The 27,768-nt window shown below is 53.4% G+C and overlaps 1 protein-coding gene and 1 long non-coding RNA gene across 28 annotated transcripts in view; one reads left to right on the forward strand and one right to left on the reverse strand.

The window, feature by feature from the left end:
* The window catches only part of PRKAG2 (protein kinase AMP-activated non-catalytic subunit gamma 2), a 280,128-nt gene that overhangs the window by 138,197 nt on the left and 114,163 nt on the right, over positions 1 to 27,768 (reverse strand). The window lies entirely within an intron of this gene.
* Positions 7,685 to 14,483, forward strand: LOC102149696 (uncharacterized). 2 transcript variants are annotated; one of them, XR_011438049.1, is made up of 5 exons: positions 7,685 to 8,551; positions 9,590 to 9,870; positions 10,221 to 10,325; positions 12,167 to 12,338; positions 14,006 to 14,483. It is a non-coding gene; the product is annotated as an uncharacterized lncRNA (long non-coding RNA). The 2 variants fall into 2 exon arrangements; XR_011438048.1 differs by lacking the exon at positions 14,006 to 14,483 and adding an exon at positions 11,080 to 11,284 and having other exon boundaries at positions 12,167 to 12,576.

Consider the following 27,768-nt stretch of genomic DNA (forward strand, 5'->3'; position numbering starts at 1 on the left):
CTTTTTTTTTTTTTTTTACCAGGCTCAGAGAGGCCTAATTAATGAACTCAGAGTGGTAGTAACCACTGGCGTCAGGTTTTGCCTCAGCAAAAACTGTTCAATGAGGCATCCCATTGCTTCTCTGTCCTCCTATGCCAACCTGAGGCCTTTTTGCCATGGAGAAAAGTGGAGGAAATAGAAAATGGAGAATATAAATATCTTCTAAGGGGCATAAAAGTTGTTTTAATTCTGTGACCCTCTCCTTTAACAAAGGAGTGAATTCGTAATGCTGGATTTTAAGGTCCTGAGTCAGCGAGGTGAACAGCCTGGGCCAGGGGTTCATGGTGCCCCTGGTGTCACCTCAAGCAGCAGCTAGCACCACCTCAGCACAGCGTTAGCTTTGGCCGATGCTGCGTCCGTGAGAAAACCCTGTTCACGCTGAATACGTTGTCCTCTTTTCATACCAGTGTCACCCAGGTAATGCTGGCAATGACTAGAAGAATAGTGAAATGTCTGGACAGCACGGCAAATTTGATAGAGAAACTGAGTATAAAAATGCAACTGGCCAAGTACAGGACAGTGACAGCTCAGAACTACATCCACGGAAAGTCCTGAGCGATGCAGATAATTCAAGTTCCAAACAAGCTACAGCGGGCTGGTGGCCGGATGGCCAGTGGAGCCTTGGGCTGTGCCCATTAAACCCAGCACCCAACAGGAGAGCTGCCAACAGCACTTGACCGCTCTGACTGGAGCCCAGCAGGCAAGCTACACTCAATTCTGGGCGCGGGGGACCAGGACACGTGACATGGAGTGCGGGGGACTTGATGACCACTTCACTTTTCAGAAGGGCTTTCAGGAGGAAAAGCATTAACATTGGAGCCCTAAAGAGCAGTCAAGAGTCTAGAAGGATGAACCAAGAGCAGAGAGTAGAGATGATAAAGACGTTTTCGCATCAATTTCCCAGTTACAGCAGCCACTAAAGTGGAAGGGACCACTTCTGTGCCTCTCCGCGGAGCCCAGGCTCAGCTGTGCACGTGGAGATACGACAAAGGCAGGCGGACTTTCAGGAGGTGTCTCAAACGCAGACTCTAAATCCACCTCTGGGTCCTAGACTTTCCCACCCCAGCTCTGCCCAGATTGATTCCGTCTCAGCCCCTTCTAGCTGCCTGCGCCTTGCCCTCACACCCCAGGCTCATATCCGCACTCCATCCCCTCCACTGCTAGGCCTGTCCCCACTGTCCCCCTCACACAATAGCCTCCCGTGACCCCCTACACACAGCTCAGCTACCCTCTATTCCCTGCACACAGAGGCTGCACCCGCCAATGAAAGAAGAGCTGGTTCCCGGCCCCTCTCTCTCTTGAAGCCCTGAAACAGGCAACCCCATCACAATTAGAAGAAATCTCAAGGTACCAGGGCCCCCAGGCCCCACTGATCCCGCCCTGGTGCCTGTCGACACTCCCTTCCCACCGCCGTCACCCTCACCAGGCCCAGCGGGCCCTGACTGTGACAGCCGGGCTTCCACCTGGGCCTCTGCACCTGCTGCCCTCTCTTCCCCAGCTCTCTTCACCCTCCCCGGCTCTGGCCAGACTCTCCCAGACCCACCACCCTCTCCCACACTCCTGCTTTGTTCTCCTCATTCCACTGGCTGCTGCCCGACTTAATACACAAGTGGATACATAACAACAGTGAATCCACTGGGCCTCCTCCCACCAGCATGAGCTCCACGAGGCCAGGAGCTTTGTTTTCCATAGCTCTGTGCCAGCAGAGCCCGACCGGTGCTGGGTGGAGAGCACTGACAGTGAGACGCACAGCAGTGAGGTAACAGGCGTGGGGGTAACAGTGACAGAAGGAGGAGTAACAGTGACAGGGGTACTAGTGATAGCAACAGGGGTACAAGTGACAGTGACAGGAGTAAAAGTGACAGGAGTACAAGTGACAGTGACAGGAGTGACAGTGACAGGAGTACTAGTGACAGTGACAGGAGTAAAAGTGACAGGAGTACAAGTGACAGTGACAGGAGTAAAAGTGACAGGAGTACTAGTGACAGTGACAGGAGTAAAAGTGATAGGAGTACAAGTGACAGTGACAGGAGCGACAGTGACAGGAGTACTAGTGACAGTGACAGGAGTAAAAGTGACAGGAGTACAAGTGACAGTGACAGGAGTAAAAGTGACAGGAGTACTAGTGACAGTGACAGGAGTAAAAGTGATAGGAGTACAAGTGACAGTGACAGGAGTAAAAGTGACAGGAGTACTAGTGACAGTGACAGGAGTAAAAGTGACAGGAGTACAAGTGACAGTGACAGGAGTGACAGTGACAGGAGTACTAGTGACAGTGACAGGAGTAAAAGTGATAGGAGTACAAGTGACAGTGACAGGAGTGACAGTGACAGGAGTACTAGTGACAGTGACAGGAGTAAAAGTGACAGGAGTACAAGTGACAGTGACAGGAGTAAAAGTGACAGGAGTACTAGTGACAGTGACAGGAGTAAAAGTGACAGGAGTACTAGTGATAGCAAGAGGAGTACAAGTGACAGTGACAGAAGTGACAGTGACAGGAGTAAAAGTGACAGGAGTACAAGTGACAGTGACAGTACTAGTGACAGGAGTAATAGTAAAAGGAATAATTACTGAGCACTATGGTATATTCACTTCAGAAAACATTTTAGTTGATATTCAACGGGTTAACGTATTTAAACACTCTTAAGTCTATTCACTTAATCCTCAAAACCGATGAGGTAGATTTTATATATGATGAAACTGAGCACAGCAAGGGCAACCTGCAGAGAGTTAACAAATCTTTGTTGAAGGAAAGAGTAAGTGAACAAGCTACCCAGCACTAGAAATGTTCGAACGGAAACAGAAGACTACTTATCAGGGTGACTGAGAGATTATAACATCAGATGCAGTTTTCACGAGAGCCCTGGCCGGCCTGTGGGGTCTCTCCCACAATCTAGAAACCCTCAGACCCGAGGATTCTTCCTCGCCACAGCCCAGTGGTGGCCCAGGGAATATGTGACACAGGCTGAGCGCTGGAGGAGCGCCACTGGCTGTGTTTGGTGCAGTCGCCCCAGGAGCCCACCTTCCCTGAGGGGACCCAGAGCTGGCAGCAGCCTTGAGACTTCCTGGTGCTGCCTCCTGGTGTGACGCTCACCCCCACCCAGCAGCTGGGCTGCCTCTCAGGTGACGAGCAGCTGAGAAGATCCAGTGTCAGGGTGTGACTGGCCACCCGGGACTCGGCCTTCTTCCCGCAGCCTGCCTGTCACGTGGTGCAATGTCACCAGGCTGCTCAGCGCATCCCCCACCCTCACGTGTCCCTGCCCTGCCCCGTGTGTCCCCACTGTTCTGCCAGCCCTGCGGTGAATGAACAAGAAGGGGCCTGCGTGCCTGAGCCTGGGCCCCCCGTGCCGCTGGCTCTGGGAGTCAAAGGAGGCAGCCACAGAGGGATCTCCCCTCTCTCCCTGGAACTGATCCTATTCTCAGGCCTCACAAGGCTGCAAATGGCTGCCATGGGGACGGCCCTGCAAGGTCCCTCGATCTGGTCCACTGAGAGAGAGAAAGTCCCCAACCCCTATTAATGAAACAAACAAACTGCCCTTGGATCTAACGAGCTGACACCCCCAAAACCAACCCTAGGGCTGGGGGTAGGAGGTGTCCACTGGCTTAACTAAGGGGACAGTTCCCAGGGCTGCCAGCTGCACAAGGGGAGCCTGGGCAAAACTAGGCTCCTATCACCACAAAAGGGGGTGAACGCTGGGTAACAGACACTAGTGTCAACCACACACTGAGGTGCCGGCATGTTTGCTGAGGGAAGACGTGACAATCTCTCCTACCTCGATCTTTTCTTTTATGGAGACGTATGCACAGCTTGATAACTCCAAGGAGAAAAATGCTCTACTCATGCAAATTCATTCCATTTGTATTTGCATTTTCCATCACTCATTTGGGTACAGGATATTTTCAGCAGACTCCCAGCACCCAAAGCAAATTATATTTATGGGGCATCCTTGTGCACTCAGAGAAAGGGGCCATGCCACGGAGCGGAGGGGTGCAAGCTGGTTTGGGTGTCATCATTTTAAGAGCATTTTTTTTTTAAAGATTGGCACCTGAGCTAACATCTGTTGCTAATCTTCTTTTCTTCTTCTTCTCCCCAAAGCCCCCCTAGTATATAGTTGTATGTTCTAGTTGTGAGTGCCTCTGGTTGTGTGGGTGTTGTCTTGATTCCCTCTGCAAACACTCTTCAGCCTGGTGGATGGATCTTCCTTTAGAGGTGAAGCAGTTTCCAATTTCTCCTTTCTTGGGCTCGATAATCAAGTCGAGGCAGGATAACAGAATGTGTAGAACATGGAGAAGGAAGACACAAGGGCAAAAACCCCAGAAGGTAAGGGGATCAGTGAAGACAGAATTCTGAGCCTGACATCTTAGAAATCAGATATGCTAGTTTGCAAACCTAAATGCCCTAAACTGTCTTCTGGGAGCGGGGGAACTGCAGACTTTGTCATCTTTTGCTCTGATCGCCCCACACCCAGCAGGCAGACTCTGTTCTTTAATTCTGGTCTTATAGGACACACCCCTGACTGCAAGCCCGGCTATGAATCTGTAGCTTTTTCAAGTACACAGTGCCAGGTCTCTTGCACGTGTGTAACGCAGTACTGTGATTTTACTTTTTAGTATGGAAAATTTTAAACACATATAAAAGTAGAACAGAATCATAAACCTCCATTTTGCCATCACCCAGCTTCAGCGACCATCAACTCATGAAGACAGTGTGTAAGTGTTGTCACACTAATGTCTGTGTCACTTAAAAGTCTTGTTAAAAATGCAAATTCATGGACCCCATCTCAGACCAAGTATATTACAATTTGGGGGGTAAAGTCCAAGAATCTGCACTTTTCCCAAAATTCCCCCAAAGGATTATCATGGACAGTGAAGTGTGGGATCGACTGCTAGGGGAGAGCCCTGGGAGTGGGTCCCCACTCTGCCATTTACCAGCTGGGCAACTTGAACACATTTCTTGTACTTTCTCAGCCCATGTCTCCATCCGGATACAGATATTACAAGGCTACTGAGGGACAGACAAGACAGCATAAGAGAAGTGCCCAACACACAGCAAATGCTCATGAAACACCCAATGTTCTCATTGACCTGCTTCACTTAGGTTTGGTTTCCAAGGCCTAAGGAAAATGTACCTCAAGATGGACATGTTATAAGGGCTTCCAGAGGGAGCCCTGCCATTTTGTGGTGTTAGGTAGAGCTGTGTGCATTTCCACTTAGGGCCAGTGACCAGCAGAAAAACAAACAACATACAAGCCAGGGAGTTCACATCTTGCTATTAGCCCTCAGGGGTCAGATACGGCTCTAAACGTGAGGTTCCCTCATCCCTTTTTAAGAACACGCAGAGACCAGAGGAGGATGAGTGTGGAAGCTCTCACTGGCAGACATGAAGGGAGCTTGCCAAGGGAATGGATAGAGACTTTCCTCTGGTGCGTGTCACCCTGGGCAGTCATTAAAGGGGCAGGGCTGGGCAGAGCAAGCCCACCTGTCCAGATGGGAACTGAATCCCCTAGTCCTGGTCTCACCAGCTCAGGGCGCGAACGCCAGAGCCCAGCAGTCACAAACCTTGTTCCTCAGCACGGAGCTCAACCCAGCCTTGCACAGAATTGCTGCATAATAACTGCTTACAAAGGCAGATGGGGGACATGTTTCCCCATCACGTCGATGTGGAAACTGGGGCTTAGACATAATCAAGCTTATAATGGGCCTCGGAAGAAATTCATTTCGCAAAGCAGAGGGATTAATGAAATTCTACCAGTTAGTGGTCTGAATTTCTCTAAGGAAAAGTTTCTAAAACCCAGAGCAGAAAACATGTAGGCCTGAGGCAAGCAGCTGACTAAGAGATCGGAACATCTCCGGGGCAGAGGAGGACACACTGACCTGGGGGATGGGGCAGTTGGCCACCTTTAGCTTCTAGAACCATTTAGGGAAATGGGTGTTGACAGTAAGCAAGAGCAGCAGCGACTTGGCCCACAAGAATGTGGGGAAACAGCAGAAGGAAGGAGGCTGCAGGTCGCTAGGAGACCTGGACTGACCACAGAGGTCCTGAGCAGACCCCACACCTGCTGCAGAGAAGCAGGTGCACAGCAGAACCCCTGTTTCCAGACACCGGGCCTGTCTGAAGGTGCTCGGGCTACCAACAAAATACCACGGACGGGGGCGCTTAAACTACAGAAATTTATCTTCCCACAGTTCTCGAGGGTGGAAGTCCAAGATCAAGTTCCCAGTGTGGTCAAGTTCTGGTGAGCTCTCTCCTCCTGGCTTACAGATGGCTGCCTTCTCCCTCTGTCTTCATATGGTGGAGAGAGAAATCTCGTCTCCTCCTCTTTTTATAAGGCCACCAATCCTACTGGATTAGGTCCCCACCCTTATGACCTCATTTAACCTTAATTACCTCCTAAAAGCTCTATCTCCAAACACAGTCCCATGGAGGGTTGGGGCTTTAACGTAAGAATTTGGGGCGAGTGGAGGGACACAGTTCGGTCCACAGCAGCAGCAGAGGTCCCTTGGTGTGCCCATAGCCTGGCAGTGGGTGGCAGCCTCTGTGTCCAGCGCTGTGTGGGAGTCCACTGTCCCTGCTCTGGAAGTGACTTTGGGCACTTCTCGGGAATACCCAGCCTGGTTCTTTGCACCCTGGGGATTCTGTGAGCTACTTGATACATTTTTTTTCTTTCTATTCAAACTAGCTAAAACTAATTTCTGGGCCTGTGGCTAAGACTCTAACTGATGCCAGGCCGTGGATGCCTCCCCTTTCCACGGAGTCCAAAGCTGACTCCTCTGAATTTCCTGATGGATTCTCTAGGTCTCGCTGGCCACATCTGAAAGCAGGCCTGGCCCGCCTCGCCGTGCTATTTGAGAGCTCGCATCCTCTCTCTTTTCAGCAGCGGCCTTTTGGGTCGGAAAGGGCTGCCCGTCTCACTGTCTTCCGGAGCTCCGAGCCTGCCGTGTGACTGCGTGGTTTCTCATCCACAGCGGATTTCTACTCTCTCTGTGCTCACTTATCGATCCCTTGACCAATATTCATTAAGGCCCTATTAAGCGAGCTCAGGGAAATGGAAGCATTGAAGGAGAAACATGAAATGTCTCTCCCTCCCACAGGTTGCTCAGAGACAAGACATACCTTATGAAAACTAAGCAACAGATGTCGTGTTAAGTGCCAGACAGCAAAGTCCCACAGCATGAGGAGACCTCCGCAGCCCCCTGGCCCATGGCGGGGGGTCGCTGCATTCACCTGCTGTGCTCACTCCTGGCGCAATTGCTTGAACAAGTTACCGCCTTGGGCAGGAGGGATGTAAGGACTATGGGGCTCACGAAAATGCACTGCTCAGACCTCCTGCAGCGGCGAGCGTGCACCGGCCTGCACCACAGCCGCCCCCACTCGCTCCCTCTTCACACAGAGGCCATGCCCCTCCAGCCCCGGGTTGCTCCCGCCCACAACTGAGTGCGTGGGCGCGTGTGGAGGCCTATTCCTGCAGGACATGGCACCTGAAGGAGCAAGGCCCCATTTACCCGGTGGGAACATTCTCAGAACCATGCTGCCATCTGAGGCTCTCCCCAGCCACTCTGCCCCCAGGTGTCAGGCCTGCATCCAGCCCGGAGGCGCCCCCACCCCCGCCTGCTCCTGCTCCCTCTGCCAACAGGACGCAGGCTCATTCCCAACACTATCACTCCTGTCTTGCTGAGCAGAACCCACTTGGGCCTGGGGCCCTGTTTGTCCTCACCAAGGAACTGGACAGAGGCCTGCCTCAGTCTCTGCACTTCACTGGCTCCCTTGCCCACCTTGCCTGTGAGACAGCTGGCACGTCCTGGGGGGAACTACTGGAGAGGTCATACCTTCAGTCTGTGCCTTACCCTGGACTCCTCCCTGCTGTCTGGACTGGCTCTGCCTGGGGCACTTAGGGGATAGTCCCAGCCCAGCCCCGCTCCGCCCAAGCTCTGGCCCTAGGTCAGCCGGCTTTGCTGACAACCTGGGAGTTGAGGCAGGCCTGGCCACTGACCCTGGCCCTGGGTGAGCGCTGCTGAGGCGGGGCGCCTCCATTCCAGGGTGGGGGGTGTTCTTTCTTCTTCCTCTTCTCCCAGGACATGGACACAGAAACTGCTCTAGCTGCTGGCAGCCACCTGTGACCACCAGGAAAGGTAGCAGAAGACGAAACGGACATTCAGAGAAAGAACACAGCCCCGCCCTGGACTTCCTGTCCCGAGACAAATATTATTATTGTTCAAGCCAGTTCGAGTTAGACTTTCTGTTGCTCGCAGATCCCAAGCACCCTACAGAGGAGATGCTATCTAATATAACAACATCGTGGCCTGTCAGGGTGAGCCGAGGCCACTAGCTGAGGAGTCTGGTCTGCAGGCAACTGAAGCTTTGTGTGTGTGACACAAACTGTGTTCTTACTGCTATTTGTGGAAAACAATTTTCTTAAAATAGATAGAACAGACCTTGACACTCTGAAGACTAGCACTCAGAGTCGTCTGTTTTGAAAACAAGGCACCGTCAAGCTCTAGAAGATGCACACTGGTAAGAAGGGGCCGGGAGTCCAAGTCCAGAGGGGGACAGAGGGGGAACAGACATGGGCAGAGGGAGACAGAGGGGGACAGAGACGGGCACAGGAGGGCAGAGGGGGACAAGGGGATAGAGTTGGGCAGAGGGGGACAGAGGGGGAAAGAGGGGGATAAAAGGGGATAGAGATAGGCAGAAGGGGACAGAGCTAGTCTCCAACCCTGTCTTTCCTGAGGCAACCTGACGTGGTGAGGCAGGGGCTTGTGGACCCAGGGCTCATCCCCCGGGCCACCTCTGATTCCCAGGCAGCTGTGGTGGACACTCCCCCATGCGGACAGGGCCTTCCCTGAAGCCACAGGTGTCCATTCAGCCCCCAGCTCAGCCTGGCCCTGAAGCACAGCGGCATTAACACCCTGGGGTGATCCTCTACCAGCCTGGACCTACCCCATAACCACAGTAATGCACCCATGGGGCCCCTCCCTCTTCCCACACCCTCCCTGCTAGCCAGGGTCACCTTCCAAATAATTAAAAGCACCCCCGCCCCTCAGCCCTGAGTCTCGGTTTCTGGCTCTGTTTCCCAGAGTAAGAGAAGTGGTATCTGGTTTTTACTGTCCAAGCACAGGATCCATTCATTCAGGAGACACAACTGGAAACATACCACAGTGGACACGTGAATTGTGTGGAGAACAGACAGCTCCACGAGCACCAGGATGACTCCCAGGTCCTTGCAACTGTTCAGGCCCGGGGCAGCAGCCGAGGGAGGTGCATGTCCCTGTGTGCCCACAGGACGGGCCCTTGCCAGTCCCTTGACTCCTCAGCTCAGCCCAGTCCCAGTGCCCTTCCCGAGCCTGCGCTTCCCCCTTTCTCTCCTTCCTCAGCATCGCCCACCGTGGACATAGGCGCCAGAGCCCTGTGCTGCTCACATCCCATCAGTCCCGCGTCCTGCAGAGCCCGCATCTGTCTGATGGGGCCCTCTCCCCTCTCCATGCTCGGAAATGCCCCCTTCCTATTTCCGCCACTGTCTCATCCATCTTTCTGGAACTGCTTTCCATTTAGGACTGAGGCTCAAAACCCACGACAGGACCGGGACCAGAGGCCAGCAGAATGATGCAGTAGCCGGCTGGCCCTATGGCTGAGTGACTTCAGACCTGGCTCCCGTGAGCACTCCCTCTCGTCCAGGACCCAGAGTAACTGCCAGCTCTCGCAGGAGTGGTGCCACCACTGTGCTGCATGCTCCAGGTCCCCTTGGCTGCTGGACCTGTGACAGCAGGGGCACGCACTTGGAACCATATGGGGACATCAAGAATGTTCTGCCCTAGGGGCTGGGGAGCAGCAAGGTGGGCCTCTCTAAGATCTGAGCATAAATTCAGTTTGTCTGAAAGGGACGTATGTTTTGCCTTTGCGTATTCACAACCACAGGCCAGTGCCCCGTCATGCATTTACAGACTACTGAGTTTGTTTTCAAATTGCTTTCGTGGATGTTGTCTGTCCTGACCATTCCACTGTGACTCATGTACCCCTGGTCCCCATGGCGACCCTGTGCAAACACCACGCTCTAGCCCAGACCTAGAATTCTTCCCCCTCATCTGCCGATCCAAGCTCTGCTGCCCTTTCAAGGCCCAGCTCAAGGGCCACCTCCTCCTTGCAACCTTCCTTGACTACTCCTTCCCACCTGTCACCCTCGCAGAATTCCTCAAGCACTGGCTGCAGCCCTTGGTGAGAGAGCTGGCTGCTGTTTCCTGCATGTTAATATTACCTACGTTGCAAAATCCTGCTGGAACAGCTCCTACAGGTAGGTGTAATGCCTAATACTATTTTGTATTTAATACCTATTTTAACACCTATCTTCAGATCTGACAGGGCCAAGAGAGCAGAGAGGTCTCCCTTGTCACTCGGCTATCTTATAGAAGTCTGGCTTCCCCTGGTACCCTCCTCCTGTGGAGCCAAGTTCAGGGACACTAGTGGGTTATCCCCAAACTTTGAGGGGTCCCGATTTCTTGGCTGCTTGGGGAAAGACTGAAAAGTTTAAAAACATGACACTGAGTGAAAGAAGCCCATCACAGAGGCCACATATCCAAGGGTTCCATTTACATGAAATGTCCAGAATAGGCAAATCCACGGAGACAGAAGTGAGCACTGGTTGCCAGAGGCTGCGAGAGTGGGGGATGGTGGGAGGAAACGGGGGGTGATGGCTAAAGGGTACAGGGTTTCTTCGGTGGGGATGAAAATATTCTGAAATTGATGGTGATGATGGATTCATAACTGTGCGGATACTAAAAACCACGGAATTGTACACTTTAACTGAGTGAACTGTACGGGATGTGAGTTATATCTCAAGTTACATGTATTTCTTGAAAGGAGTGCAAAAGAGGAGATTGGGAGCATCAGGCTGGTGTGGACATGTGGAGGGGAGGCCAGGGCGAGGCCAGGTGGCTCCAGGTCTCACAGGGTGCACTGAGATGAAAGATCTAACCAGAGGGAAGATAGGATCTTGTTGGCTCAGGGCCACATTCCATAGAACAGATTACAAATATTCAAATCTCCAGAGTTACTGAAGTTTCTTGAACCCAAGCTGGCGGACAAATGACTTGGAATCCACAGCAGGACGCATTTCCTGGAACGGAAGGAGCCCTGGGTTCTTTCATTTATTCATTCAAGCAAGGATCTCAGGGCTGAAGACATGGAGACCAAAGGGTCTTGCAGGCTAGTGGCGGAGACAGACAAGGACACTGGTGACAAGGACTCCTGACAGTAAGCCCTTGTGCAGGAGCACTACAGGTGGCTTGAAGGAATGGAAAGGGTGGGGGGGCACGGTGGCTGCAGGGAGAGGGCCCAGAAAACCCCCCTGGGGGAGGGACTTCCAAAGGAGGGGGTGACTCAGGCAGGACCCCCTAGGATGACCCAGGATCCCCGAGCTCACACAGCAGGTTTAGAGCTGGGCGGAGTAGTGGAGGCAGCCTGGAGCACAGGCTACAGGGAGGCGGGAGGCAGGAGCCATGGGCTGAGCCAGGACAGGGAGGGGCGTCTCCACTGTCAGGCCCTAGGACGCTCACAGATCCAGGTGAGGGTGGGTTCTGATCAGGCAGTGGCGCCCTCAGGCACACATCCTTGCCCCTGGGCTAGCGCCACAGCCATGCATCACAGTGCAGTTCTGAAACCAGGATGTGGGGGACCCGAGCTCTCATTTAGGTGAGAGTAGACATGGGACAGCCTCCTCGGAGGGCAATTTGGCCACAGCTATCAAAACAGAAAGACAGGGGCTGGCCCTGTGACTGAGGGGTTAAGTTTGTGTGCTCTGCTTCAGCGGCCCAGGGTTTTACTGGTTCAGATCCTGGGCGTGGACACGGCACTGCTTGTCAGGCCATGCTGAGGCAGCGTCCCACCTAGCACAACCAGAAGGACCTCCAACTAGAGTATACAACTATGTAGTGGGGGGCTTTGGGGAGAAGAAGAAGAAAAAAACAAGAAGATTGGCAACAGATGTTAGCTCAGGTGCCAATCTTAAAAATAAAAACCAGAAAGACATTCTTTGAGCCAACAATTTTACTCCTAGGAGTTTATATCACAGATATATTGACACATACGCACAAAAAGTGTGTAAAACGATATTTGTTGCAACTTTTTTTTTGTTAGCAAAGGACTGAGAACAGCTCCATTAATAGAGGACGGGTTCAGTGATTCATAGACTGGCTCTACAACGGAGTACTATACAACCACGAAGAAGAGCAAGGCATCTTCTCCCACACTACCAGGAAATGACTGCCAGCAGAAACTGCTAAGCGGTTAAAAAGCAAGTTGTAGAACAGTATGTATGATATGATTCCATCTGTACACAAAACTAAAAAGCTTGTACATGCGTAGGTTATCTCGGAAAGGAAACGCAGTAACTGTAGCCTCTGAGAGACCGGGGTCCCGGGTGGAAGAAGGTCTGACTTTTTACCACATACCTTTTCATACATTTTGAATGTTCTAACATGCACGTGTATTACCTATTCAGTTGCATATGTATTTAAACAAAACAATACTATGTTAGGGACTGAAGCTGATCTGTGAACTTCCAACATTTTCAGCTCCTTGGCATTGTGCACATCACATAACCTGAGCCCCAGATGCCTCATCTGTAAAACAGGTGCAACGATATTTCACTTTCTTGGAAGCAGGAGGCTGGGCCGAGGGCCTTCTAGATTCCTTCCCACTGTACATCCCCTGTGGACGTAGCACAAAGATTGAGTATCCTAGCCAAGGGGCCTGGGACTGTCCTTGGCATGAATCCTCTGAGCAACTCTAAGCGCTCCTCCCTACCTGTGGCTGGGGGCCTACGAGACCAACGCTGGGCGCTGGGCACAGCTGTGCTTGTAGGACTGTCTGAAAATTCCTCCTTCCTCTTCCACCTGCCCCGCCCCGCCCACCCCACCAATCTTCTCCTCCCTGATGCAAGGACACAGCGCCCTTGGGTTCCTTTCCTCCCCTCGGCATCCAGACCTGCTCCTGCAAAAGGATCTATTCTCAGTCACTCTCCCCAGGGCTCCTGTTGGGGGCTTATCTCTCACTGTGGAAAGAAGGGCTTTGCTCTGATAAAGGAAGGAGAGTCACTGAGGGCAGAGAAGGGAAGGCAGAACTCCTCCTATTCTGAAACCAGCGGGTTCTGGGGGGACAAAGTGAGGCAGCAGCTGTGACACTGGAGGGGGTCTGTGTGGGCAGGGGACTCAAGAGCGGGCGCTTCTGCCTCCCCGTCAGCCGACAGCTCGGCACCCATCCGGCTCCTGGGCTGTCACATCAGCCGGCACTTTCTTATTATGGATGTGCTGCTCACACACCCCAAAGCTGATTAGATAGATGCAGGCCCGCAGGTCCTGATTGAATGACCTTCCCCACTTCCCCAAATGCCTCTGAGTCCTCTAACTGGCTCCCCACTTCTGAGCTCCGTCAGCCCCACCCCAGCCCCTCCCTGCCGCTCCCTGAGGTCTCCCCTCCAGAAACGGGAAACCGAGGACTCCAGACAGGAAAGGCTTTGCCCTCCACTGAGCGGGAGCTAGCGATCTACGCTGGAGCCTGGAGCCGTCAGCTCTTTCTCCTCCATAAGTTCCTGCTGGGATGGGTGGGCCACGGCGATGCCTTGCGTCTCTGGGGTTAGTGTCAGTTCAGATTCAGGGTCCAGTCATCTCTGAAGAGGCTAATTATTACCTTTTCCCAACGCAGTCACCATGGTAAAGGCCGTGGGGAAAGGTCCCTTTGGAGAGGGCTGGGGTAAAGAGTAACAACACACACTTTCACTATTGTAACGGGTCCTTCCTCATGGGGACCCGGCCTCCCCTTCATTCGAGGGGCCCTAGGTCTGTAAACTGGCCCCAGGCTGGGAACTGACTCTGCTTTTATGATCCGAGTTAGACTTCTGTTCACTTGACCAAGAACTCTTCTGCTTATGCAGATCAAGTAAGAACTCAGTAGGCTTCCCATCTCTCTCACTTCTAGGAACACCGATCAGCTAGCCGACACTGTAAGTCTGTGCGGTCAGACCATTCTCACTGTGGCTTTGACTGCCGTCCCTGCCATCACCACGCCCAGCTTGTCTTTGGTGACGAAGTGCTGCTTCTTGGCCCTGCCATCCGGGGGTCCAGTTATCCCCATCACCCTTAGGATTTCCAGTTCGGTGGCTGAGGTTCCCGCTCTAACTTCTGACCTACTGAGAAGAGTGACCACAGAGCTCTTCAAGGATTCTGGGCTCCCCTCACAAATTATCTGTCATGGTGAAAGGTGTGTCCTCTGGATGCTCCTGACGGAGGGGTGAGAAGGTCATCCCTGATAACCTACACTAGCGTTCCAATCTTGTAAGCCTTTGGGAACCTGCCTCTCTCACACCCCAGGGCACGTCTGGCTTTTCGTCTCCATTTAGTGTGGGCACCTTTGGGTCCATGTTTCAGCCAAATAAACCAAACACACCATTGTGCTCTTTCTAGCCCCCAGAGCCCTTCTCCCTCCTCTTGGCAAGCCCAGGAGTGAGTGTCTCCACAGTGAGTCAGCCCTGTCCTGATCCTGGAGACACTGGACCCAGGGAAGGAGGGGACTCCCGCGGGCTGTGCTGTTCATAGCCCCCTGGGCCTGGAAGACTCAAAAGACCACTCAAAAGGCAGGGCTGGTCCTCACTCACCTGCAGCAAATGCCAGGCATGTCTCCAAGTCCCACTGCCTCCCTCCCCGAAAGCCTCCCGGGCTTCTTGGACCCTCTCTAAGGACCCTGTGCCCCCAGGCCACGCCCAGTGTTGCAGCCCCCTGCACATTTCCTAACCCAGTCACTCCTCCTCACCCACTTCCGGTGCCTCCCTCTGTGATAAGCTAACTGTGCTTAGCTGTTAAGAGCCGATTGGTACAGGCTTGAAGAGGCACAGAGGCCTCTGCGAGGGATGCTGTGACAGAGGGTGATGCCAGGACCTAAAAGCTCTGGCATGCGACTGAGCGGAAGGTTGTACCTTTAGGAAATCAGACTGTGGGTAGGGGGTGCGCACTGTGTCCTCGTCATGTGGCAGGTGGCTGCTCCTTCAGAGCCCCACAGGCCTGACACCCCAGCAATAACTCAGACGAGGCCTCCAGGCTCCCAGCACCTCCCCATTACACACAGCCATGGCGTCATGATGCCTCTCGGCCAACAGGCGTGCGGTGCAGCCCTGGAGGGGCATGGCAGCCGTGGGGCCATTCATTTCACCGTACGCGGAGTGGGTGCCACAACCAGGCCTAGGCTGAGAGGAACGAGGCCCATTACTGCCTCAAAGGGCTCACAATCCAGGCAGGGAGAGATGACCATGTCCACTGACAAATGAACAGATAAGCAAAATGTGGTATCTACACATAACAGAATTCTGTCTTAAAAAGGAAGGAAATTCTGATGCATGCCACAGCAGGGATGAACCCTGAGGACATTATGCTAAGGGAAGTAAGCTAGACACAAAAAGACAAACACTGTATGGTTCCAGTTAGGTGAGGTACGAGCTAGTCAGAGTCAGAGACAGAAAGTAGAATAGGGCCTGCCAGGGGCTGGGGGAGGGGAGGAATGGGGAGTAGTTGTTTAATGGGGACAGAGTTTTAGTTTTGCAAGATGAAGAGAGTTCTGGAGATGGATAGTGGTGATGAGTGCCCAGCCATGTGAATAGTTTATGCCACTGAGCTGTACACTTAAAAATGGTTAGAATGGTAAATTTTATGTTGTGTATATTTTACCAAAATATTAAAAATGCAAAAGAAGGAGTGGGCATATCACACTACAAGTCGCCATGTGTGGCTCACAGGCAGTGAGGGGTCCCGTGGAGCCGAGAGGGGGCTCCTTAGGGAGGTCCCAGCCCAAGGACCCATGGTGCCCCTGCCTGCCCCTTGCCCGTGCACAGAGGGCTGCATCCTGCACGGCTGGCTCCGACCACCCGACGTTTCAGCTCGCTTCCTATTCTTGCCTACATCTCCGTTCTGTTTCTGCCAGGACCTCAGAGAGCACCTCAGCAAGTCTCCCATCCAACCTGTAAAAACCCGTCCTCGGGGGCTGGCCCCGTGGCTGAGTGGTTAAGTTCACACGCTCCGCTGCAGGCGGCCCAGTGTTTCGTTGGTTTGAATCCTGGGCGCGGTCATGGCACTGCTCATCAAACCAAGCTGAGGCACGCAACTAGAAGCACCCACAACGCAGAATATACAACTATGTACCAGGGGGCTTTGCAGAGAAAAAGGAAAAAAATAAAATCTTAAAAAAAAAAACCCAAAACTTAAAAAAAAAAAATAAACCCGTCCTCGGCTGGAACATCCTGGGCGATAACCACTAACACAGCTGAAGGCCTACTGTGTGCGGGGCAGGGTGCTCAGGGCGGCACAGTGAGTCTTCACAGCCACCTTTGGAGGACTGCCACCTACCCTGAGCCCGCTTCGGCTGGGCCCTGTCCACACGGGGCACCCCCTGCCCGAAGCCACCATCTCTACACGCTGTCCTCCTTAGAGACCCGCGAGAGGGCCTTGTGGATGCTGGCCATGTCAGATTTTGCCCAGCTTTCAAACATTTCAAAACGCTATCTTACTTTTAAGATTTTTTAAATGGAATAAAAGGCATTAAAAATACATATATTTTCATGGGGGAGTATTTCTCCTCCCCTGGAGCCGAGTTCTGTCTTCCTAGGGGATGCCAGAGAACGAGGGAATCCTGCATCAGTGCGACAGGCCTTCACACCGCGGGAGACGTCCCCACCCCTCCCCGGGTTCACCCCTGTCCACGCCAACATTTCCAAGTCTTTCAACTCCTTTTCATATGACAGGATTTTGAATTCACGTACCACCCTGCTAATTAAGTATTTGACCTTGAAAAATATTTACGATCCCATAGAAGAATTAAGATTTAAGATTAAGAAACTGAATAAGCCCAAATGAAATGACTGTTTATAATTCAGTATTAAATTCTGTGGCTCAGACTATAAAGGAGATGACAACACGAGGTCAAAAGCAGGGGAGATGGGCCCGTCCCTGTGGGCCTGAGAACGCTCGCAGGCAGACTTGCCATCCACTTTGGTCCGCCCCACTTCAGGTAGGTGGCTAAAAAGGCCCCTAGCAGCCACACTGGTGCCCCTCGAAACCCTTCTGGGGACCTGCGGCTGAGCAGACCGGCCCGCCCCCGCCCCCGTTCGATGTTCTTTGATTTTTCTACCCTGGGATGAAGGTGATCTATTTTTAGTGTGAGGCTGCTGGAAGTGAGGAGTTGCTATAGCGACAGCTGGTGGTTACACACTAGGTCCTGCTACAGTTCCCAGTCAGAAACAAACCCCAAACGCTGAGCCCCAGGAAGAAGGCTGCCTTAGAGAGCACAGCTCCTCCCCACCCCTCGGGGGTCCCCGCCTGCTGTCCTGTGTGCTATTCCAGGCTGCGCCTGAGTCCTTGCTGGTGGGGAAGTGGATCAGGATGTGGCATGCTGGGCACTGCCCCAGAGGAACCTTGGGGGGGGCCTCGTCACCTCAATTACCAGGTGAGGAAAAACATCTGCATTTGTGCAGAGCTGGACGATGGGCAGGAGGAAGCTGGTTGTGCAGTGAAGGCTCCAGGTTAGGGAGCACGTGGAAATGAAGACACTCGCTTACAGACTCGCCGGGGAGGCAGGGTGCGCACAGCCGATGCCGCAATATCTACCCAGGCTGCACATCTGCTCCCCTAGCACCAGCAGCCCTGGGCTGTATCCAATGGAAACACACATAAATGGACAAGATCACCACAGCAGCGCCCTGTCAGAGCCCCCACCTGGAGACCGCCCAGTGCCCACCCGCTGGTGGGTGGATGGAGGAGTTGTGGTCCACGCGGGTGGTGGAGCAATGATCCACCAATGAAAGTGAATGAACGTTAGTAACAACACTGGCATGGCTGCATCTCCTGATGTTCCAGTGAAAGAAGCCGGACAAAAAATAAACCTTGTATAGACCTGTCATATAAAGTTCAAAGCCAGACAATGCTAATCCTGGGGGGAGGGAACTGCGGGGGTGTGGGGGAGGCTTCTGGGGGGCTGCGGATGCTGTTCCTTGATCCGCGTGTCGGTTCTATGAGCGTGTTCAAACTGCGCAAATTCACCGCCTATGATCTGCACACGTTTCTGGATGCTTCTGCTTTAGTAAAATTTACATTGACAAGGTTTTAAAAGTTAGTACTGCATTGTTAGTCAAGTGTCGACAAGGTGGAGCCGAAAGGTGTTTGTCCAGGAGGAGTTTGAAGCAGATCCATTCAGGGTGTGCTGGGACCTCCCAGGAGGAGCGGACCTGAGCCCCATATGGCGGCAACAAGTCCAGAGGCAGGAGCGCCTGGACCTGGCCATCAGCACAGGGCGGACTCCAAGTGACCACCACCAGCCTGGGGAGCCCCACTGTGGGGGGCGATCGTGGAGATGGGAGGTGGGTGTAGCAGAATATCCCTGAGCAGGGAGACCCTGGAAGGGCTCTGGAAGGCGAGGGTAATCACCCCCCAGGCTTAGTGCACCTTGGGGGGCCCGGCCCACAGGTGCCAGTCTCAGGACATGGTGATTTGTCTTCCTGTGGTACCATCTGGGCATCTCCTCCGGGTGACTAGCCACAGCTGCTCAGAGGTCACCTCTAGGCTCAGCCACTTCCGTTGTCCCTTTCGATCAGTTTTGGCTACTCTGTGGCCAGGCTGAGTCACCCAGGAATGAGAAGCAGGGAGGACAGAGGGGACTTGGGACTCAATATCCTCTGTGACTCACAAGCAGCCTAGGGTAGCGGCTGGAGTGGGATGAAGAATGCGGTAAAGGGAATGCCTTTCGTGTTACTGCAGGAGACGGGCGGGGGAAGCAGCGCACAGTCATGCATATTCATTAGAGGGAAGCCATGGAAAGAGTGTCCAGGCTCCCCAAGGGCCCAGCGCTGCCTGGAAAGGGGCTAGACACGTGTGACTGACACATCTCTTGGCCTCTCTGGGCTTCAGTTCCCCTGTCTGTAAAGAGGGAACACCACCCTCACCATCTACTCTACCTGCTTTAATATCTCAGAAGCCATGCCATGGGACATCATCGTTGACAGCTCACAGTGATGTCCCAACCACCCAGGCCAGCACTCAAGGTCCCCACCGCGTTCCAGCTCCCAGTCCCTTCCCACACTGGCCTTCTTCTGCTCCTCAGATGACTCGCTCCTGCTCCTGGTCGGCTGCTGCACAGCCTCTGGCCTCTGACATCTGTCTCTCAAGGCCAGCGACATGGGCCCACACATGGCAGGTGCTGGGAGACATCAGCTTAGGAGACACCCTGGCTCAGAGCGATGAGGCTGCCCACAGACAAGGGGCAGGGGGAGGAGAGGCTAGAAACCCCAGAGGCCCTCTCTTGGGGACGATAAGGGAGGCTGCAGCGGAGGCCCCGGCAGGGCTCTGCCCGCGCCCGCGTAGGACCAGCTCCCCTCTGGCGAAGCCTCTAGCTCTCCTTCCCGGAGCCCCTCTCCCAACACCCTCCCTGCTCACACCCCTTCTGGGAGTCCCAGTTCCTTTGGCTCACTCTTCAGCCTGGCATTCTAGGTTTTCTAAAACTCGTCCCATCCTCTCTTTCTGGACTTTTCTTTGAGTGCCCCCCATGTCTCCACCAATCCAGCCTCGCCCCCGGGGGCCAGCGCAGACACCATCCCACCGCGCCTGTCACCAGGGCCTTCTCTTTGGGCAGGACTTCCTCACCCTCCAACCAAACCACAGGCTGCTAGGAGCCATATCTTACATCTTCACACCATTTTCAGCACCAGCATAACACACCTGCAAAGAAATGCACTTATCAGACAGATTCATTGCTGGTTTCTGGCTTACCCAATGACGTGCAGCCAGATACGCATCACAGAAAGGAATGTGTCAACACCTGGTCGGTACAGAGTCCAGACTGCACCGTCTGCTTCCAAGCGCGACTCAGTGGCCCAGAGGCCAGCGTGAAGTTTGCCTGCGCGCCTTTAGCTGAAATACCATCCCTCTCACTCTGTGGTAGAATCTTCTCAAACTAAAGCCATGTTTTAAAACCCACAGAAAGGGATACAGCAATTTCAAACAAATGACCTATTAGTATAAAGCATCCATAGGTCTTTTTTTTTTTTTTAGAACTTAGAATATCAGTTTTCTTAAAGTGAGTCTGCTTGTAGTGAAGCGGACACACAGCTCTAGGGAACACGGAGGTGGACAAAGGTGAACAGGATGACCTCAGAGACAGGTCCCTCATCCCAGCCTCAGTAGCCCTCACCCACCCGTGCCTCAGTATCCTCAGTCTGATGGGGCCACATCTACAAACGAGGAGAGACTCACAGATCACTTGCTCAGTCCTCAAGTAATTCTTAAGTGCTTCGTATGGATCAAGTTCCATGTTAGGCTGTATCAGTTAGGATTAAGTGTGTCCTCATTTAACAAAAACAGTGGCTTAAGCAAGATAGAGGTTCATTCTCCTTCACACAAAATATGCCTGATAGGTAGGCAGTCCAGAGCTCCTATGGCAGCTTCGCAATGTGAATTCAGGCCCCTATCTGTATTCTTTACTAAATTCAGTGTGTGCCTTCCATCTGCAGCAGTCACCTTAGGGTCCAAGATGGCTGCTAAGCTCCAGCCATCACATCTACATTTCTACATTCAAGGCAGGGGAAAGGAAAAAGGGACCAAGGGGGATTCAACTTTACCCTCTTTTAAGAGGCTTTACCATAAGTCTAAACAACATCCCCATTTATAGCCCACTGAATAACATTGTCACAAGCCCTATCGAGCCATATACACTGCCACACAATGAAAACCAGGGTCCTGTTATTGAGGAAAATGGGGAACATGAATCTGGGTAATGACCAGAGACCTGTCACAGGCAGAGAGAATGAGGCACAGTGTCCACACTTGAATCTAACGAGACAGTCCAACCAGACTAACCAGACTCTGTGCTGAGTTATCGTTTTACTGTGAAAATGAGGGAGCCCAGGGCAGGTCCTGGAGAGCTCAGGAAAGATTCTGCGGAAAACATCTCAGAGGGTGGAGGACCTAGAGGAGGAGGGCGGCAGTGGGGGTGTCAAGCAAGGAGAAAAGCACACCCAGCTCCATTCTATCTAGCTCATCTTCTGAAGACAACCGTGGAGCCAGAAGGGACCCTCCTGGCCACGTGACCCCGAGAAGTCCCTCTCGGAGCCTCCTGCCCGGCTTCTCTTGTATCAGCCTGGAAGAAGAGCAAACCCCCCAGGGGCTGCTGTTATCTGGGTGCTCAGTACTGTCAACAAACCCAAACAATGCAGAGGTGGATCAGGGCCTGCCAAAAGCTGCACAGTGGAAACTTCCAGAAGGGTAGGCTGCAAGGGTTCCATTGTTCGTTGTTTGGGAGAAAAACCTGCTTTTCTGGATGGAACTGCTCTTTTCCATCTGCTGCTGATAAACCAGCCACCGGTCAGGCAGATCCAACAGCATGTGGACCCACCTCAGGTGAAGGCCACACAGGTTCCAGCAGGGAAGTGGGGAGCAGAGGCGGTCAGTCCGGGAGTAATGGCCATAGCATTTCCCTGAATGTCCATGAGGGACACTGCACTGAGTGGTGCCCACCGAGGACCATCGCCTGAGACACCTGTGTGGTTACCCTGAGCTCTGGGCAACTCCTCTGATGTGCCAGGCCCAGGCCTGCCCCAGACCTTCGCCCCACTGCTTCTCCTGCCTGGGCCCCCTTCTGCTCTCCTCCACCCATCTCCCCTCCCCACTGGTTGGTGATCTCCCTTGATATGGCCCAGTCTTGCCCAGAGCAGCTTCTGCTTCCCCAACTCCCACCCTCCACATTGAAATCACAGTCTTCTGACAAAATCTCATTTTACCCTTTAACTTTTATCATATTTCAATCATAGTTTATCATACATTTTAATTACCTATTATGCACATTTGCTCAATGTCTAAATGGTGCATCACTGTATCCCCAGCACCCAGACCCATACCCCACAGTACGAAGCTAATAGATGTGTTCAGTGAATGCGTTATCGCAGAGGACGCTGGGGACTGAGCAGGAAGCAGGAACTGAAAGAGTCTGTGATGCTCAAGTCTGAGGTCGAGGCAGGGCAGAGCGCACAGGCAGGGCTGAGGGGTCCGCGAGTGGAGCTCTGGCTCGAAGGAAGCACCTTTCGCGTCAGAACATCTCTCCTGCACCTCCCGAGGGCCCACAGGGCGATGCCAGGTCCTCAATGGGCCCTTGTGTTGGCCTGGCCATACCTTCCTGTCACTTTCATCCAGAAATAAGGCCACGATGAGGTGGGTCTCAGACTCCATGCAAAAGTGGCCATAATGCATCCCTGGCAGGTGTGTGTTTTCAGAACCCTCTTGTCACCCCCCCACTAGCCACACTACGAGCCAGCATGTGGCTGTTTCCTGGAATAGCGTTAATGACGATGGGAGGGAAGGGCGCCTCTGCGCTCGTCTGCGGACACTCACATGGCATTTTCTGCACCCTGGAGGTGGGATGGAGGACCTGAAGGAAACCTGTCAGTACAGATGGCCCTTCACCTTGCTCCTCAGGCCTGGACAGATGGTGTCCTTTAAATGGAAGGAGGTTGGTCTCATCTTGGCTGAGGAACGCATCCCTGAAGGGAAGGAACCCTCACAGGAGCTTGAGCCACTGGGCGTGTGAGGCCCCAGAGTCCAGGGCGTCTGGACGTGGGGACACCAGCCCTCCTCCCAGACTGTCTTGCTGGAGGCTCAGCTCTCAAGGAAGGCAGACTGACCCTCAGCGGAGTTGAAACACTTAGAAGTTAGAGCTAAGGAGGACAAGTGAGGACTAAGGAGTAACATCTTCTATTAACTCTATTTTCTTAGGTTCTCTGTTCTGGATGTTCTGGCACCCGGGGCCTCGCTGACTGGGAGAGGCCGCCCCTCCGAGGGGCAGCCAGTCCTTAGAGAGGGCGCGCCTTTCATGCAAACAAGCCAATCCAGAGCCCAGACGGAACCACCTCCTCTATCTGGCTGTTCCACTCCAGGAGCACTACTCCTCTGTCCTAATCAGGCCAGGTACGCGACATCTAGAGACGGCCCTACGCCCCAGAGCCTGCTGAAATGATCTGCACTAGCTGTCAGCCCGCTGTCTCCGCCTGGCCCGGCCTCTCCCATGGGAACCACAGGGAGGGCGCCTCCCTTCGCTCCTCCTCCTCACCCACCCTGTGCTTCCCCGTGTGGGCTCCCTTTTCCCGGGAACTGTAAGGGACACTCTCTGCTCAATGGCGGTTGTCTCCAGATCCGCTGGCCTCGCTGCACCTGAATAAGAACAAAACCCACACTTTAAAATACATCTCCCTATCCTCTTCGGGGCACTTCCCCTTCTCTTTCTTCACTCTGTACTGGCAGACATTAAAAGGTTTCCCAATACGTATATACAATAAGTTATCTGCCAACAGAAATGCTTTAAGGAAGATACGCATTTCATTCTCACTAACAATTTCTCATAAGCCCTTGGCGAAGCATATCCTCGCTGAGACGATCTCCCAAGGGCGTCCCCCTCGGGGGCGCTGAGGACCGAGACAGTCAATGCGGCCCGGAGCCTGAAGCCCAGAATTCAGAGTCAGGGGTATTGTTCTCTGGTTGTTTCAGCCTTGTCTCTCCAGCAGAGCTGAAGGTCTCCAGAAGGAGGGGACTATCAGGGATTCAGATTACAGCTACGAGGCCACAGGAAGGCTGACGGGGGCTAAGCCGAGCCCGAGTAGTTTCGTCACTTATCTGCTGTTCATTTATGAAATCACCAGTGTTAGCTGATTTGTGCTGCCTCTTTCAGCCCCAAGTGGGGCTCGCAAAGCATTTTAGTTCTTGATAAAACTCCCTTCTGAGTCTGCCTTGAATGCTCCACCTCTTCCTTCTAGGTGGTGCTCTTGGCCCTGGAGCCCAGGACCTGGAGCCCGGGCACCTGCCCTCATGGCGTGGGTTATCTGTGAGCACATTGCACTGCATGGCTCCAGCCCCATTCACGCTGGACTCCACAGGCCCACACGGGTCTGATCAGCTGGGAGGTGAAACACTCCCTCGTGGGGGCTTACACCTGCACCACCACTGTCATGACATATGCATGGAGGTCAGAAGGGCCAGGGCCTGGGCCAAGGGGCGCAGAGGGACAAGAAGCTTCCTGGCCCTCAGGGAACATCCCCGTTGATTTGTTCTCGAGAGTATTTGGACCTCACATATTTTCTCTTTGAAATTATTAAAGACAAGTTATTCCCCGAGGACAGAATTCACCTTGATCTTTAACTGTACCAGGTTCTTGTACAGCGGTGGGAAGCCCGCAGGATGCTTTCCTAGGTACCGATGCTCATGTCCTGGGCCAGGGCCTGTCTGGGCAGGTCTGGAGGTCAGAGCCACAGGGGTCGTCAGACCCAGCCAGGCTTCCAGCCCTGAGCCTGGGCCACCGAGCCATGGTGGCTTCTCCATGATTGTCCAGAGTCCCCACGTTTAAATCTACCCCTTTCTCAAATCTTCTTTCTCCTTTATTTCTCTACTCATTCTGCTCTGCAATCTTGTCCTATTGTCTTTCCACACTTTCAGACACCTGCTGTGCCAGAATCATTTGTCCAGTGTCAAGGGTCTCTGCTCAGAACCGGGGCTCCCCAGAGGAAAGCAGGCCCCAAACCACCCTTCTCACACGCGGCCTCATCTCTCACAGCCCAAGAGTGCTCCGGGAACGAGCACCACTTCACCGACTGTCTCATCCCTCAGGCCTATTGCTAGAACGTTCCTTATCTCTTCTGCTGGGAGCAGGAAGGGAAGGAGCATCCATAGCGACAGCCCCAGCTAGCAGTGTCTCCTTCAATCGCCACCTCAACCCTGGAGGCGCCAGTGCACAGATGTGAAACCGAGGTCCGGAGCGGGTGAGTGAGCTGTCCGAGGAAATGCACACCCTGAGCCGCTCTGACTCCGGGGTGACCTGCTGAGCGATCCAGGGAGCCCTCAGTGAGAGCATGAATCCGGGAGCGCTTAACTAAGGTTTTCCCAGGAAGCCCTCGTCTGGGGCCATTCCTTCCACCTGTTGTCTACCAGGGGCCCTGGTCCAGGGGCCGCCAAGCAGTGTCTGGTGACGGCTACGTGGAGGAAAGCAGAGCAGAGGAATGACGAGCCCTCCCTGCACAGCCTCGTGTGGGCCAGGCTGGAGGCGGCGCAGCCGCAATCGGTTTCCAGCTGGGAGGAGCATTCCTAAAGTTCGTGATTCTCAAGGAGCACCATAAACGCTCTTCTCTAATCCCCAACGCCTCCCCCACTGATGGTTACAGAGTCTGAAAGGCCCCCATACAGCCCCTCCTGCACCTCTAGGAGTCTCCTGTGAGCACAAACTCAGCAGGGAGAATGGGGGCCAGGGCTGGGAGGTCAGTGGGCACCACGACTGGGAGAGGCAGGGCAGGGGCATGGGCTTGAGTCCCAGGGCTGCCCTCACTGTGCTGGGGCCATGGCTAAGACCCCCACCCTGGAGCCTGTCCATGCTCTTCTCAAGACCCCCAGGGGCTTCATCTCATGCAGGTACATTCCCAAGTCCTCCCCATGCACACAGGACGATGAATAAACTGCTGTGCCCGCCCTCCCCACTGCGTCTCCAACCACGCATTTCGCTCTGTGTCCTGCTGTCCAGCTACACTGGCCTCTCGGTGTCCCGGAAACACACCAAGGGTCTCCACCTCAGGGCCTGGGCCTCCCACCCGTCTGCAAGGACCTGAGCACAGGCACCTGTGTGGCCCACTCTCTCCTGTCACTCAAGCCCTGGCAGAGGAGCCGTCCTGCCCAGCTAGCTGCCCTCGTCCTGCCTCCTCCCCCACCGCGCTCTCCACTGCCCAGCATCGCAGAGGAAAACTCGCCTCTCTGTGGAAAAGCCAGGCACAAAAGACAAATGCCATGTGATTCCACCCGTCTGAGGTACCTAGAGCAGCCACTTCACAGACAGAAGCAGAAGAGGGCTGCCAGGGGCCAGCGAGGACGACAGAACGGAGACCTGCTGTTTAATGGGTGCAGAGTTTCCGCTGAGGGTGATGGAAAGTTCTGGAGATGGATGGTGGTGATGGTTGTACAACAATGTAAATGAAAGTAATGCCACTGAACTGTACAATTAAAATTGGATAAGACGGTAAGCCTTACGTTCTGTATATTTTACCACAATTTAAAAAACCACCTCAGGTGTCTGCCTCACCAGGCCCCACGCCCCTGAGGGTGGACTGGCGTCTTGCTCTACCCTGTGCCCCCAGTGCTGGCACAGAGTGGAAGGCCAGACGCTGGTGGGGTTGGGCTCTGTTGAACCTAAAGATGGGTACGTTACACCGTTCTCCCTACTTCTCTATATGCTCTAAAATTCTCATTATAAAAAGCTAAATACATATATTTGAACGAGCGACTGAATGAACATTGAGATCTTTTGAGGCAACCCCTATCAGGATGCCAAGAGCCAGGTGGGCAGCCAGAAGCAGCAAGAAGACCATGAGGGCAATGGCGGGGACAGGACGGGGGAGGCTGCACGGACAACAGACATCACTCTCCAGCCTTGCCCGCTGCTTGAGGCCAAGAGCGACCGATGCCTCCCGCAGTGTCACTCCCAGCCGAGGGCTCCGCTTGCATTAACAGGGGACCAGAGAGCTGGGGCAGGCAGTGTTGGGGTGACGTGTGGACCTGGGCACAAGGAACTCTGGAGTTTTGTTCCAGAAGAGGTTGTCCGCTCACCCCAAGAAGGGCTAACAGGAAGAGCAGGCTCAGCGTAAAGCCAAGATTTGTCATTGGTTCTGGTCTCCAGTGTCACTTAAGACTCGGGCAGCACGGGGACAGAGTGCCAGCTTCCTGTCTCCAGTGCCGCCCTCAGAGGGATCTCTTGAGACTTCAGACAGTTTTTATTTAATTTCTCCCCTCCAACTGCAGAGGGTAGAAAAGTTGCCACAGTCAATTCTCTTTTATCTGATTAGCATAATCCTTTTCTAATCTTCCTTTCACATTTTTATTATCATTGCCACACGCTCTTGGTCGACATAATCTGGATCTCTGTTGGCCAAAGAAATGGAAAGAAACGGCTTAAGTCAAAATTATCGCTCGTCTATCACATGGAGCATGAGAACCTGCGTGGGATGTGCACCCTCAGTTTTGCAGCGGGACGGGCAGGCGCTGAACTGAGGCCGAAAGGGACAAGCTCCCGATGAATTAGAACTCCCGCGGGATTTTATCACAAGGCTCGAAGTGTTCAGAATTCCACTGACAGCCACGTATTCCATACAGAAGTGCCATCCACAGGCAAATACAAACGGACTTAGTAACTGCTGATCTGTTTGCTATGCCTCGATTCTCTCTTTTGATTATTCTGGCTGATCAGGAGGCTGTAGGGACAGCTGTGTGTGTGTGTGTGTGTGTGTGTGTGTGTGTGTGTGTGTGCACGTGCATGGGTGTGTAACAAAGATGTATCTCTTGACCTGAGGAACGGCAGGGAAACCAACCAACAGCATCAAGTGCCTCTTGTCCCGTGAGGAATGGCTCCACCTTGAGTGGAGCAGAGGGCGCAGCGAGTGGTTCCTGAAAAGATGGACAGCCCCAGAGGAAGCAGAAGAGCCTCAGAAAGCTTTACTCGGGGGGGAAAACAGGAGAAGTAAAAGACAGTTTCACCACCCCTCCTGGAAACTCTCTTCGGAGGAAGAAGAGGCCCCCTCTAAGATTCTTTTGGCTACAGGAATAACTATATGAAGGGCAGGAAGTATCTGAAAGGGAATTTAAAAAACAGAACCCTGACTCACCCTGGCTCACTAGGGAACCAGGAACCACCCT

This window comes from Equus caballus, chromosome 4 (genome assembly GCF_041296265.1).
Source record: "Equus caballus isolate H_3958 breed thoroughbred chromosome 4, TB-T2T, whole genome shotgun sequence".
Taxonomy (NCBI): domain Eukaryota; kingdom Metazoa; phylum Chordata; class Mammalia; order Perissodactyla; family Equidae; genus Equus; species Equus caballus.